At 43.3% G+C, this 14,788-nt stretch overlaps 1 protein-coding gene across 6 annotated transcripts in view; it reads right to left on the bottom strand.

The window, feature by feature from the left end:
- LOC119209263 (disks large-associated protein 1-like) overlaps window positions 1–14,788 on the bottom strand; it is a 73,815-nt gene that overhangs the window by 45,932 nt on the left and 13,095 nt on the right. Inside the window, exon 2 of one of the 6 annotated variants that reach the window (XM_037458451.2) lies at window positions 4,979–5,059. The exons of the other annotated variants lie outside the window; for them this stretch is intronic. The gene's annotated coding sequence lies outside the window, so the exon portion shown is untranslated. The remainder of the gene's footprint in view (window positions 1–4,978; window positions 5,060–14,788) is intronic. 6 annotated transcript variants of the gene reach the window in all.

Here is a 14,788-nt window from a genome sequence, read left to right as displayed (position 1 = left end):
TATAAATACTGTACACATTAACATCCTGTCATGATGTAAGGTTAAAACCTGGGGACGGAAGCTAATTGCCGTCCTTTCTCACTTTCCCCCAAAGAGGTTTTTTGGGGAGTTTTTTCTCCTGTCAGGTATTAGATAAGCAATTGGATGCAAGACAGCCGAGTGAGGCAAAGTATTGCACCAAATAAACTGTGATAAACCATGAAGACCTATGATCTTATATGTTGTGTTGTAATTGAAGTGTACTAGTTATAAGATGAAGACAAACTATGTATGCTCTGACCAATCCTGCTTCAAACAGAGGTTAGGACCTCTCACCTCATTAGCATGACAAGTAAATGACATGTAATGTAATCATTACCACATGCACCCAGAGCCCAAATCAGAACAAATAACTGTGTATCTCAGGTTGTAAATTAGCAAGATTTGGCTTATTTCAGCCTGGCCTGTAGTTATCGACCAGACTTAGAGGAATGCTATTGTAGGCCCCTCATTGTTCACACATCAATGTGCACCACCAGAAATGGACATTAAGATGGAGGAAAATCAATACAACATGGGACCTGTGGCAGATTACAGGGGACCCTAATATGAAACATTGACTATTTCCTTCCTCTGTCTTCTGGTTTGATCTTATTTTCCTCCAATGTGTTGTGTATGTGGGCTTACTGATAACCAGTCACCAGCTAACCCCTTGCCAATAGAGAGTTAGGCTTTACAAACTTTAAAGCTATATTTGGTCTGCTTAAAATTCAATTATAGCGCAAATGTGACAGACAAATTTTAGGACAACTGACCACCACTGTCGGAATTCAATGAGTTCAGAGAAAAAACATTTCTACATTTATCTACATTGTTTAAGACAATACTGGTGCGTTTTCTATTTAAAATATAGGAAATACTTTTTCTGAATTTACATTTTCTCACAAATTGGTATAGCAGCATTCAGGTTTGGGCTTTAAAGCTATAAAACGACTCGATTAGTTATATTTATGTCATTTTATTAATTGGACTTTACAGCCAAGAATACTTTTATAGAGTATGGCAAGCGTATGGTCCGTCAAGCGAGCGCTGCTTCCTTGAGTGACATTGTGATCAAAAGCTTTAACCCAGGGGTGCCCACACTTTTTTGGCTCGTAGACTACTTTTCAATCAACTAAGTCATGGCGATCGCCCCCCCCACCCCGTAGGCCAATGCCGGTTCTTGTTCCGGTCCGCTCGCCCCTGATTGAAACTCTAATAACCTGAGTAATAACCTTTGATAAAATGTCCTGACCGTAGTTAAAACAGTGCATCCTCCAGTCACTGTGAAAAAGGAAGCTCAACCAGCTAGTGAAAATGAGCTCATCCATTTGAATTTACTCCGGTCTTCTTTGGGGTTGGGGTAAAGCAAACATGGCCCCCGTGTGCCCATCCACTGGGAAGGAGACACGATAGAGCCACTCTCCTATATGCAGTCCAATCTGTGTGCGTGTTTGTTTCAGGGTGAGAGAGAGGAGATTTCTTCTCCCTTTCACTCGTCCTATCTTGCAACAAAACCAAAAGCAGAAAGGATGTGTAACCATGGCAACCACAGCAGTATGTGAAACAGACATGAGTGAGCAGCGATCATTATACCTCCTACATTCCACAGCGTTTAGTACTGTCGTTCCAGTTAGACCCGAACAGGAGCGCAAACACACACACACACACACACATGCGCTGCATGTATTGTCCTTTGGATGCTAATAATAATTCAGGTAGTACCATAGAAACCACTGTCTGACAGGGAGGGCTTTCCTAAGCCAACCTGTTCAGGACGTTCAGCTGATGCACAGTTTTTGAACACAGACTCTCGCTGAAATGTAATGACCTTATGCCGTTTAGTTGAGATTATGGGAACCAAATGGCCATATTAGGTTCTAAACAGCATTTTGGGACCACTGCTTATTTTGGAGTTTTAACTGTGAAACAGTTAGCTCGGCACGTAAAGGGCGTTAGAGAAGAGTTGTGCTGTTGTCTCTAGAATCCAGCGGGATGTTAAAGTTACGCTTGGAACAAACCATGTTGGTGAATTTAGCAACACCTGGAATGATGTTTGATTCCAGCGAGTTGAGGAATGACAGTAATCGTGAATCATCTATGACTAGAGACCTTTTTTAATTGTATACTGATACAACATAATGGCATAAACCTGTGATCCACAATCGGAGCTGGAGTGCTTCAGTCTCCAGTCACACATCTACAGGGGCAAGCCGCCATCATTTCCTTTACTGCAGTAAAGTTCTTGTAGAGGAAACAGCACTTTTCAGGCACTTGGTGTTAACTTTAACTTCAAGTACCCTCTCAAGACATTTCTGTAAAAGTACTGCGATTAAGTTATTTCTGCCGATACTGTGTGTTGTTTTATCATAAATAGGGTAAGCATGCTCTGCCCTCCCGGGTCTCTTCCAATGTCAATTGTTGTATGTTTGGTTCTTGCTGAGGAAATAGCGTTACACATCACCCCTGTGTTGATTCACACCCATTTGTCAGGGCTGGAGGACAGTTGCTGTCTCTGAAGGGATTCTACCCTGCTGGAGTTGAGGACAGTTGGGGTGTGAGTGAAACCTGTTCAGCCACTCTGAGATATTTATATTGCTGCATCTATCGAGGACTCTGCCTGGACTATTATAAAGCCGTAGCTCGCTGCTTCTCACTTGTTGGACCCAGGACGGGATACTCAGGTCCAAGCAGCGTACTGGTCAATGAAGTCATCTCCTGGAGATCTGCTTTCTCTAAGCTGCAGTTGATGAGCCTACATCATCATCGTTTTTGGGAAGCCACCAGTTAGCCATGTAGCCCTTCAGATAAAATAAAATCCCCAGCCCAAAATTGCTTGGCTTCTTTTGAGTTTCCACCTTCCCTACTGGAAATAACTAGCCTAATGTTATTCATATTATTTCATTTCTTTCTCTATATGGTTGTGCGTTCAATACAACACAGTCAATACAAATAAAAAGAACTAATGTGAACCAAAACAAACACAGGACGTTCCTCAGCATAGTGTCCTACATTTTCACAACAACGATCAGACTGAGCAGCAGTGTGTGAGAATTACCGTGGACAGACAGTCCATACACAACCCAATGCACAATGTCCTCAAAGTTCCAACAAGTGGACATGAAGGTTAGTAGTACGATACATGCATGGACTGTACACATCAGTACACTTGTTTCCTTTTGTCAAAACTAAAAATATAACATCATTAGATCACAAGGAGAGGTTTGCTTTTAGAGCCGTGTGAACTAGAGAAACCTCCTGGCTGAATTAGATGGCACACAGCTATCCTGAGTTCATGAAGTTGGCTCATTCGTGTGTGAGTAGAGCGAGTGGGTGAGTTAATGTTGCTTCCTATCCTGCAGCTGGCACAAAACTGGAAGAAAACCAACATTCATTCACACAAGTTGCAACTGACAAGGTCTCAATGAAGCAACAATGACCCCCAGAGACATTTCTTTGGTGCTAAATCATACGATTACCTCATAAACCGCCAAGGACATCTCCTTCTTTGAAACCAATATTTAGGCTACGGTTGAGGAAAGTTGTGAGGCTTTCAACCAGCTGGATAGATCATGTATACAGCCATTAAAGTCTGCACCCTCTCTTCCTTCTTCTCGCGTCCTTAAGATCCTTGGTCGACTAGAGATGAACGTACGTCACAATCTGCGTGGAAAGGATTTTTTCTCTCTTTCTTTTCGCCCACTGAGTGTTATGATTCAACTCAGCCTTTAGAGCAGGGTTGAGAAGAGCGTGGGCGTAACCTGCTTCTCTCTCCCTCTCTATCTCAGTACCTGCTTGCCTTCTGCACAGAGCTGCTCTTTCCCTCTCTAAGAAATGAAATCCTGGGTTTTGACTTCAACATGCAGACAGATAGAAGGGAACAGCTCAGTGGTGGGATGTGTGAAGGAGGTGGGGACCAAAACGAACAGCTGACTGCGAAATAAGCGTGAATCATATCTTTAACACTTTCCCCTGTCATATTCCTCACAAACTATGACTAGAGTGATTACTTCAGACCCCAGGGATATTTCTAACAGCATTTTTGCATCAACAAGACAATTCACACCAGAGCAATGTATCTGTCTCAGATGAATTGAGAGGCTGTAGCTCAGGGATGGTGGCCATGTGTTCTGGTCGTCTCAGAGGACTAATTGTAGCCAGCATTGGCTGAATATCTAGACTGGATAAAATACAATGTAGAGACATGAGGGATGCAGAATAATTGGAGGAGCGCACTGCAGCTGTTCTAGAAGATTGTGGAGGAAGCTTGCTAACAGAGCTCCTGAAGTTCTTGCACACCACCAGTCGGAGTACGCTTACAGATTGACTATTTGACTGTCTATCTAAAGACAGAAGTGTGTGGATCACATCACAGTCATTTGTTTCTCTCTATAACTAACACTATTTCAGCCATCAAAGCTGCACCTTCCTAATTTCAGTAAGAACATAACAAATTAATACAAATCTGACCGTGTGCAAATATCCGCTTAATTATTAGAAAAAATAAGTATAAAAATGAGATGTGAACCCATGTCCATGTGAAAAGCAGCAAACAAAGAGCAAAGCGTCCTTTGTGAGTCCCTGTCCTCTCACAGTGCAGCAGGCAGTGCTGCTGCCAGGCTGGCTGATCAACACCTTCATTGGACACCTTCAGGGAACTGACGGCTCACCAGTAACACCCGGAATCTCTGGGAAAGCCTTGTACGAATGAATCAGAAGGGTTGTTCGTCCTGAGCACTCGTCAAGAGTAGTTAATGCATCACGAATAATGTGGACATGAATCTTTTTTCTTGATTATTCTAAGCACGACTGAAAGGATGACTCACCGCAGGAGCTACAACTGCCTCTGCTTGATTGATATTTTGTGTAAAATAAATCAAAATATCATGAAGAATGAAAATAAAAGTTGTGGAACATGAGAACAAAATAGAGTTAATGTCCCTGTAAACTGTAAACTCACCTCTTTCAAATCCTCATCATTGCAGTTGTCGCTAACTGGAAGGGATTGACATCTCCGTATAACTGCATCAACTCCAGTTATCTGGGGACAGAACACACACATGCTGTTACTACAGAAGGTACATGTGATGGTTTGCTTTCATCCTGTCCCGTTATCTGCCATAGCCAGACGTCTCTCAGGTAAGACCAAATCAGCATTGGTAAGAGACAAAGATGAAACAGTCGGGGGGGGTCAAAGTACAAACAAAGTGCTGTGCAGAGATTTAGACCAGATTTGGCTTAGCAGAGTGTCATGTCGGGGGCCTCTCCACGCGGGGGCATTACATTTTATTCTGTAAATGGATTTTGTTTAAATGTCAATAAATCAAAGGAAGATCGACACGAGGCGATGACATTCGTTGACATTAGGAGTGACACCGGCTGGGGGGGGGGTCTTACAATGTCCCCTAATCCTAAAAGGGGGCCCTGACAGAAATCGTTTGGGAACCACTGGGTTAGTGAAAATATAGGGAATGAACAAGGGAAGAAAACTGCCGCTGTTAAGTACCTGATGGTGTGACCAAAAACGTCCCCAGTGTTTCAGTCCGATTTACTGACAACGTCATCGAAAAGTCTATTTTCTCTTTGTAAATACAGAAGACAATGCATGATGGTACTAAAACCACACGAGCAAGCAGATTATTCAAATTATTTGATCCATTTAAGCATGTTTGCCCTTCAGCAAAAGTAATCATGAGTGACATTGAAAAGGAAAGATGGACTAGCTTTATAGACCTAAGTTCTATTTGCCTTTTGCTATCTGTTCAACGCCTACTGAACATCTCCGACTAACAGACCTCTGATTTCCACTAATGGATCCTGACATCAGTGGATGGTGGCACAACTAACCCTCCAACAGGCTTCCGCATTAACGGCGTCAACGATTTGGTGTGACAGCAGCATTGCTGACACTGACAAAATCTGGGCATCTAACGTGTTGAGCCACAGTAGGGGGCTCAGACACAACTGGAAATCTACGGCGACACAGGAATCTGGCATGTGTGAGCTATTTTTACTGTTTACACGGTGGCGTGGTGGTTAGCACTGTGGCCTCACAGCAACAAGGTCCTGGGTTCAACTTCTGGAGTCTCTGCATGTTTTCCCTGTGTCTGCGTGGGTTCTCTCTGGTACTCCGGCTTCCTCCCACAGTCCAAAGACGTGCTCTGGGGATCAGGTAAATTGGTGACTCTGAATTGCCTGTGGATGTGAGTGTGATTGGTTGTTTGTCTCTGTGTTACCCTGCAGGGTGTACCCTGTCTCTTGCCCCCACGACCCTGTGTGCAGGATAAGTGGTCTGAGGGTGGGGCATGTGGTCTGTACATCAGATGTAAATATAAGACACTAAATATATCGCTTAACCATGACATATTATGAAAATTCCACTTTTTGAGTGCCTCTACACGTTAGTTTGGGTATCTGGCATCATGTCTACCGACCCAGAAAAAAACAACTCCTGCGATTTGTTATGGTTCTTCACGTCAGAAACGTCATGCTTGAGTGACTGAGAATGAGCTTCTTTAACATTCTCTAGTCACTATGAAATGGGAGTCTCTCTTACATGGCCTTGCCCACCCCCCCCCTCCCATTTCATCTCATCCCCCCGCCCTACCCTACACTCACTGTAGATACTGTAGCCTCTTGGGTGTAGTGGCTGACTCACAACATGGAGGCAAAAGGACGTACAGGAAGGAATCCTTTTAATCTTGTTCAGGAACACCAGAAATGGTGCTTTGAAGAAGCCTTATTTGAAGGTTCTTTGAGGCACCTTTGTGGGTTCTTTAAAGAACCGTTTAAGGAAATGGTTCTTCAAAGAACCATGGTTCGAAAGGTTGTAGAATCAAAAAAGGTTCCTTTATTGCATCACTCTGAAGAACCATTGTTGGTTCCCCTCTTTTTCTGTGTGAAGAGGTCTTTTCCACAGTATTTATCCTGCCTTCAATTCATTTCAACACAGGCAGCGCATGAGTGCATGAGTGTTTTTGATAATGTTACTTCTCTATTGGCCATCACACACACCGGCCGGTTGTTAGGTGTATCCACCCGGACACACAAACCCACAACAGGTGCTTAATTGTCTACAAATAAGCAATTCCTAAAGCTCCTCTTTCGCAGATTAATTTGCTAACAATCTCAGATTTGTCCCCCAACTAATGATGGGATATGACACCCGGGGTCCTATTAGGATATTTTTCACTAGTGGAAACCTGATGAAGTTGTTGCCTGGAAACAGGCTCATTAAGAACGTGGAGCTTTAGTAGACCCAATGTTTGGCCTAACTGGGCCTTTGCTGTGGGCGTGATAAATTGATTGGTGAGCTGCTGCACTTCAAACCAGAAAGCTCCACCATACACCACTTATTTACATATTAAAGCCTTGCTTTGTCATTTTTAAATACACAGAAGGTATCCTAAGCTTTATCTACTGACACAAATGCAGGATTTTTCAACCTTAATAAGTGTCCCTTCTGTGTCTAGAGACCCCTAAAGAGGGTCATGGGTTGCTGAGCTGTAATAAAATCAATATGAATCTTACAGCACAGATGCATAAAACAATAAACAATGAGGGCAGACTGTTTTCTTTTGCGGGGGGGTTGACACTTAAAGACAAAGGGATAACACAGAGCATTTCAGATAGAGGGTCTATATCGTTCCACACAGGCGGGCGCTGCAAGAAAAATGGGTTCCCTTCAATTCAAAGTTGAACTGCAGTGTGGAAATTGCCTTAAGCCTGCAACCGATACAACTAATAACATCACTAATCATCCACATCCTTACAATTTTAGATTCAGAAGCAGACTTTCTACCCGGTGACCACATGGTTGCACCACAAATTATTACACAAGCCACAATGGCCCATATCAAACACAAAGAGAAATGAAAAGGATAGTTACCACTTAAGACAAAAAGGCATAGGGTCTGACATATCGTGTCGTTGCCAAACCTTGGCCACGCCAAAACCCAAGAAAACATGCCTCTACAATGAAGTCATAGTCCTCAGACACTAGTATACCGTCTTAATGTACAGTCTTTAAATTAAACCCATCAAATAGTTTTGTTGGTGGGCTCAGGTCTTAATCTTGTCATTTTTGCACAAATTGTTAATGTAATGTACTTGAAGGCAGCTTTAAACGCCAATTGACTAGCATTAGAGATAACCGCTAGTCATTAGCATTTGTTAAAAGAGGGAAGGCTTTCATGAACACTAATTTAAAAATACTTCAGCTTCATGTTAAGGTGATGATTTGGTGGTACTTTTACTGTTCTGTAACTGCAGCATGAAATCATAGTGGAATCAGATAGCTAGTTGCTAAAGTTGAATAGTGTCTCTTGGTCCATGGTGTAGAAAAGCACTGATATCGCCACATGATCAGTCTATACCAGTGGATTGATTTATTCAAAAGGAAGAAGTTGTGCGCTGTGCTGTGTTTGTAATGCTACACCGAGCGTTTCTTAAACCCTGCCCAGCCGGGCCCATGTTAATCATTTGTCTTTTTCAGACCTTGCCAGGGGTAGTTATTTTTTAATTTTGTGTCTTATGTTTATATTGTACCGAAGAGGCGTCTGCTTTAGACAGGGATGCTGTTGGGGGCTAATCATCTCAGTGGAAAAATATGATAATCCATTAAATCATTTTAATCCCTGCCCTCAGCAAAAACATTTCACCAACCCCCAAAAAAGATTCAGCTCAACAGCATGAAACACAAAAAAGCCTAAATAAAATGAAAGAGGTCTTCACTATAAATATACAAAAAAGCTGCAGAAAAAACACTTATGCAGGGCTTCAGTATCATGTACGTTATGCAACAAGCTATGTTTTTTTCCTTCTTCTAATACTTTTAATATAATGAATCATATATATATATATATATATATATATATATATATATTACATTTAGTTGAATTCTAAACCTAGAGCTGCAACGATTACTCGACATAATCGACAACTTTGATTGTGAAGAATTATTGACGGGAAATGTTATGGTCAACGCATCATATAGTACAAAAAGATTCAGAGCTACCAGTAATTTTATTCTGGGATTGCAATACGCCTCGATTGTCTACATGCACCAAGGAAAAGAAGACGTTTTTGAAAATGAACAAAAATGGAAGAGCCGAAAAAAGTGAGTAGGTGACTTTCAAAAGTCTCAGAGTATTTCACAGAGGTGGGACAAAGTCATTGTTATGCAAGTCACAAGTAAGTCTCAAGTCGTTGCCCTCGAGTCCCGAGTCAAGTCAAGTCAAAGATGAGGCAAGTCCCAAGTCGAGTCAAAAGTCAAAGCCAACAAGTCTCAAGTCGAGTCCAAAGTCTTACCATTTTAGTTTCGAGTCATTTCAAGTCCTCTTATTATAGTGGGGACGAGGAACCCTGGGTGATGGTGCGCTGCCTCACAGACCTAGACTACGTAGGGAAGGGTAATGGTGGATCGACTGTGACTGTGTTATAGTACTTTAAAACGGACGTTGACATAATGTTGGCGAGGATTTCCATCGGAGTCTGAATCCGGGTTCAAAAATCCCGATTTTTGAAAGCATGAACGAGCTGTCTCGTTGATACGGTAAAATGGACTGCAGTGATTGGATGTCGTGCAGGCAGCGCTCTCTGCATACAGGTGGCGCACATTTCTTTGACAGATGCAGATAAACAGAGCGGCGCGGCCGTGTGAAAATGTTTTCCCCCAGTTTTCATGGGAAGTAGCAAGTCTTCTCGAGTCAAAAGGCTCGAGTCCAAGTGAAGTCACGAGTCATCGATGTTAAAGTCCAAGTCGAGTTTCAAGTCTTTGTACGTTTTGTCGAGTCGAGTCTGAAGTCATCAAATTCATGACTCGAGTCTGACTCGAGTCCAAGTCACATGACTCGAGTCCACACCTCTTGTATTTCATGAGCAAACCAAACCAAACAGTACAAGGCAGCATCTGCAAAACAGAATTGGCATTTCACAGAAGCACCACAGGAATGCAGGTATATTTAAAAGGCATGCTGGGTACGTTTTAGTGCAGGTTTAGCAGCCTAAACATGCTTGTCATTGCATAGGCTTGAGTGCGATTTAGAGTTACTTTTAGAACTTTATTTGCACTTTCTCTATACTTTCAAAATGTTGTATCACTATTTAATGTTTTTATTAGCATTTCATTTTATTGTACTCAAATATATTAGAAGTTCAAAATACAACATTTTAAATCATTATTTTTAATTTGCTGCTTTGTCAAAAAAGTCAAGCTTAATCGATAACGAATATTAACGTTAGTTGCAGCCCTACCTATAACTCCAACATCATTTTTAATTATTGACTTTAGCTTTGTCTAAACCAGAGAGAGAAACGATGCTAATGCTAACCGTAGCCTCGTCAGGACCAGTTCTCCATACCAGGCACTGCCGGTTGTTCAGGGAAAAATGCCCCCATAATTTCCTGTAACAAAAATAACAATTTAGTTAACTTGTGAAAAACACCCGCTTTAGTTTCTATGGAATGTTTTTGTCAAGATTCCTAATTGAAGTACTAGTTGATCACTCATTGATGGTATAAAACATTAATTTTTTTCGGTTGTTCTAAGTGTGATCAATGCAACCAGGAGAGTTCTTTGACCATACAGTGCTAAATGATATCAAAAAAAGCTTTGGCTGACGGGTCCAGCAGCATCCAAGGGACAGATCAGCCGTGGACAGGCGACCAAGCGCATAATCTCCTACCAGCCGCCTGCTGGGAATCATTCATGGAATTGTCAAATGAATGGCACAGTTTAGAGCTCCTTACACACGACGACCTCCTCTCTACTTCCTGAGCCACGGAGAGAGTGAGAGAGACAGTGACCTTTTTCCTGTGAAGTAAAGGTTGTGTTGTGTTTGAAATTCATTACCAGTGGACACAACCAGAGCGGATCTCACAGGGTTCAAAGCTATGTTTACAGCCTTCGTTAGTGAGCACACACACATGTGCCCCTGGGGAGGTTAAATCCACTCCATCCCAGACCCCAGTGTGTCTGCTGGGGGATGCAGAGGCATGATCGGCGAACACAACCAGAGTAAAAAGGTCGTTGAACTACAGTCTTAGATTCTTTGTGCGGTGATTGTTAGTTGTTATTACCCCATGGTTTAATGCTACACTGTCTACAGACAGTGAACTAATAAAAGTCAAGTGTGGATGAAGCCTTGGGTGGGCTCATTTACTCTGGCTCTCTACCCATCATAATGTTACTACTCTACTGCCAAACCTCACCCCAGTGAGGTGGTGAATATATTCTGACAGATTTGAACAAAGACGGTACGTACTTTGTTTTAAGATAATTTTCCAAAGCTTTCTGTGTATTTCATTCTTAAATTCAGCCCTTATTTTACTTGACAATATCATATATTGAGAATATATCGATTATTGGATGATTATTATGTCAAGACATTGATTTGAATTTCTTCATTTGATCCAAGTCAGTTGTTGACAAAATAAATATTTTGATTCAAATTCAAGTACCCAGCTAGTAAAAAAGGAAACCTTACAGATGTTTTATTTATTACCATCATAGATAAATATTCCAGTATCTTATTTGTGGTATCGTATCTAAGTTTCAGGTATCATTATATTTTGGCAGGTATAGTATCAAAGTCATCATTTTGGTATCGTGACAACCCTAGTCGCCACTGGTTGTTCGTCACTCATTTGTTCGTTACACATTTGTTCTAATGGCCATAAGGTGGTGACTCCTTTGGTTACAAGAAGATGTAAACATGAGTTTATGGTCTTAATCTGTAGTTTTAAATTGTTTTCAATACAGCATGACGTTCATTTAATAAATTATGGTCCATTTGGAATCCACTGGGCGATGGTGGGGCATGGAGTAGTGTGATGCGCTGGGAGTCGCTGGTTGGAATCCCGGCTGCCCCATGTTCCATGTCGAAGTGTCCCTAAGCAAGATGCCTAACCCCTGATTGCTCCCCAGGCAAAATGTGTTATAATGTAAAGCTTAAGCGATAGTTCTGGAAGGAAGACTCCCCTTTCACGGCGGGTCAATAGGGGTGGCTGGCGTCTTAGCTGTTTGCAAACAGCGAAGGGGGCGGGGGAGGGTGGTTTCCACCAGTAACAAACAATCAACCAGAAGCGGCTATGGGTCGGGTGACCAATCATAGCATTGCTGTTAAACTTTTTAAGGAGTGATCTTGGCGGGTCCTGTCAGCTGTCATTTCGGGTCGGACCAGACACAACCCTCCTCCACCCCAGGCACCTCCGGTCTAACAACAGGCAGCATCAGCCACTACAACTTCCTGGCGTCACCACCACCACCACCAGTGTCTGGACTCTAGGGGGGGAATTCTGGAGGAGCCGTACTGTATCACCTCCCCCGATTATCCTGTTCGAGGATAGAGTCCAAATCGCCAAAGACTATAATTCTGTTTCATACGTAATAAAGGGGTCTATTTGCAGAACGAGTCTCTCCTGATTGAAATAATGTAAGTCGCTTTGGATTAAAGGGTCAGCTAAATGACATGTAATGTATCTAGACCAGTGGTCACTAACTGGCGGACCACGGTCCGGATCTGGACCCAGAAGCTGTCCCATCCGAATCCTGACCAAAGCTAAAAAAAACCCAGTTGTGATTAAAATGTGAAAGCACACTTTTTGACTGCACAGCTTTGATTGTCTTTACAGTAGTGGCTTAAAGCACTGACCAATTGCATTAGAGTTAAACCATTCCGCGTTGTTAAGATCCCTGTGGTGCAAGACATTTTTTCATTGTGATCACTGTGTGTTGGGTTATGCCACAGGTTTCCCCCGGTTTGTTTATTTTGTCATGTCCGTAGACTCCACCCTCTGCTACATCCCAGCCTTGTCACTCACCTGTCCCCTATCATCTCCCGGATTGTTGGCCTGATTTGTTTTCCCTGTGTCTTGTTAGTTTCCCCCCCTATAAATAGGTGTGTCTTTCTGTTGTCAACTGTTGCCTTGTTAGTCAGTGTGTGAGGATCTATGCCCGAAAGAAAGTTTTGGCTGAATTTTGATTCCCTTTATTTTTCCTTTTTGAAGGCTGGTTTTGCCATCTTTTGGATTTCTTTGAATTCTGTTTTGGAGAAAACACATTTGTTTGTGTTTTTTGCAACTTGGTCTGCGACTGAGTTCTTACGGAGAGAAAGCCTAACAGTACAATCCGACCAGAATGAACTCAGCAGCCCCCGACCAAGTGGAGGCTGCCCTTGAACATCATGGCAGAGTCCTAGGACGACACCAGACTCAGGTGGAACCCTCTCTCGCTAGCGTCGGTGCCCTGACAGCTCGGATGCAGGCCTTGCAGCTCAGCTGAGCCTCTGCTGCCACTCCACCTTCGCCCCTGCTTCCTGCACCAGCCCATGAACCTAAGCTGCCTCCTCAGAAATATGCAGAAGAGCCCGGCACATGCCGCTCTTTTCTCTCTCAGTGCTCAGTCGTTTTTTAACTGAAACCTACGTCTTTTTCCTCTGAGCGCTCAAAGGTGGCTTACGTCATCACCCAGCTGTCAGGGCGAGAGAGTGGGGAACCGCCCTCTGGGATGCCCAGTTGCCCTCCTGCAACAACTTCAAGGACTTCTACGAGATGAAGAGGGTTTTCGACAGGTCCAAACACGGGCATGAGGCTGCTCATGAACTATTACACATGCGCCAGGGGCAGAGGTCGGTTTCGGATTATGCCATCGACTTCCAGTCTCTCGCAATATCCTCTAGCTGGAATGCCGACGTTCTCTTTGATACCTTCCTGAACGGGTAGCCGGAGACGATCAAGGACGAGCTGATTGCCCATGATCTACCCAACGCCTGCGATGCCCTGATCAACCTTGCCATCAGAATCGACACAAGGATGCAACAGCGCCGAGGCATGAGGGCTCCCGGGGGATTTGGCATCCGACTCCGGAGCGGAGGAGAGTTTTATTGACTCCGGCTTTGTGATTCAGTGGGGATTAATACCATTCAACTCTAGACTCCAATGGTGGTCAACGCGCTGAATGGCCAGAGGTTGGCCAACATCCCTCACGTCAGCGCCCCGGTGGGTCTCTGCCTCTCTGGTAACCATCACGAGGAGATAAGCTTCTTTGTTATCGACTCCCCTAATGCCTTTCTCGTCCGTGCCCATCCCTGGCTTGCGAAGCATAATCCCCATATTGACTGGAGAGGCATGAGCATTATGGACTGGAGCCCATCCTGTCTTTCTGTCTCCGTCAAGCCCAGACCCGGTTGCCCCCAACCTCTGTACCTCTATTCCCCCGTGATTGTTGCATTGACCTCTTACCTGGCTGTCTCGTCCTGAGGCTATAAGGAATAAGTATATCAGGGAATCACTCGCAGCATCCTCCTCTCCTGCAGGAGCTGGTTTCTTTTTTGTGGGCAAGAAGGACGGCTCTTTGCGCCCATGCATCAACAATCAGGGTCTCAACGACATCACCACCAAGAATCGTTACCCCCAACCTCTAATGTCCTTTGCCTTTGAGCTACTTCAGAACGCATCGGTGTTAACTAAGCTTGATCTCCGGAACGCTTTCCATCTTGTTCGTATCCGTGAGGGAGATGAGTGGAAGACAGCCCTGAAAAATCGCCAGAGTCATCAGCCCCACTGCTGTTCGTCTCTCCGTCTAACCCTCCCCCCCATAAGACAAATATTTTATATTTTAATTTTTTTAATGCAGCCCTACTTTAATTTAGTTAATTGAGAGAACATTATTTGTATTTGCAGTCACACATAAATGTTCATTTCTTTATGTGACAATAAATAGTGTCGAAAGAGTTTTAGAATTAAACTGAATTCATTCTATTTGTTAGTC

The sequence above is a fragment of the Pungitius pungitius genome, chromosome 15 (assembly GCF_949316345.1).
Source record: "Pungitius pungitius chromosome 15, fPunPun2.1, whole genome shotgun sequence".
NCBI lineage: Eukaryota > Metazoa > Chordata > Actinopteri > Perciformes > Gasterosteidae > Pungitius > Pungitius pungitius.
This window is presented reverse-complemented; position numbering and strand designations above follow the sequence as displayed.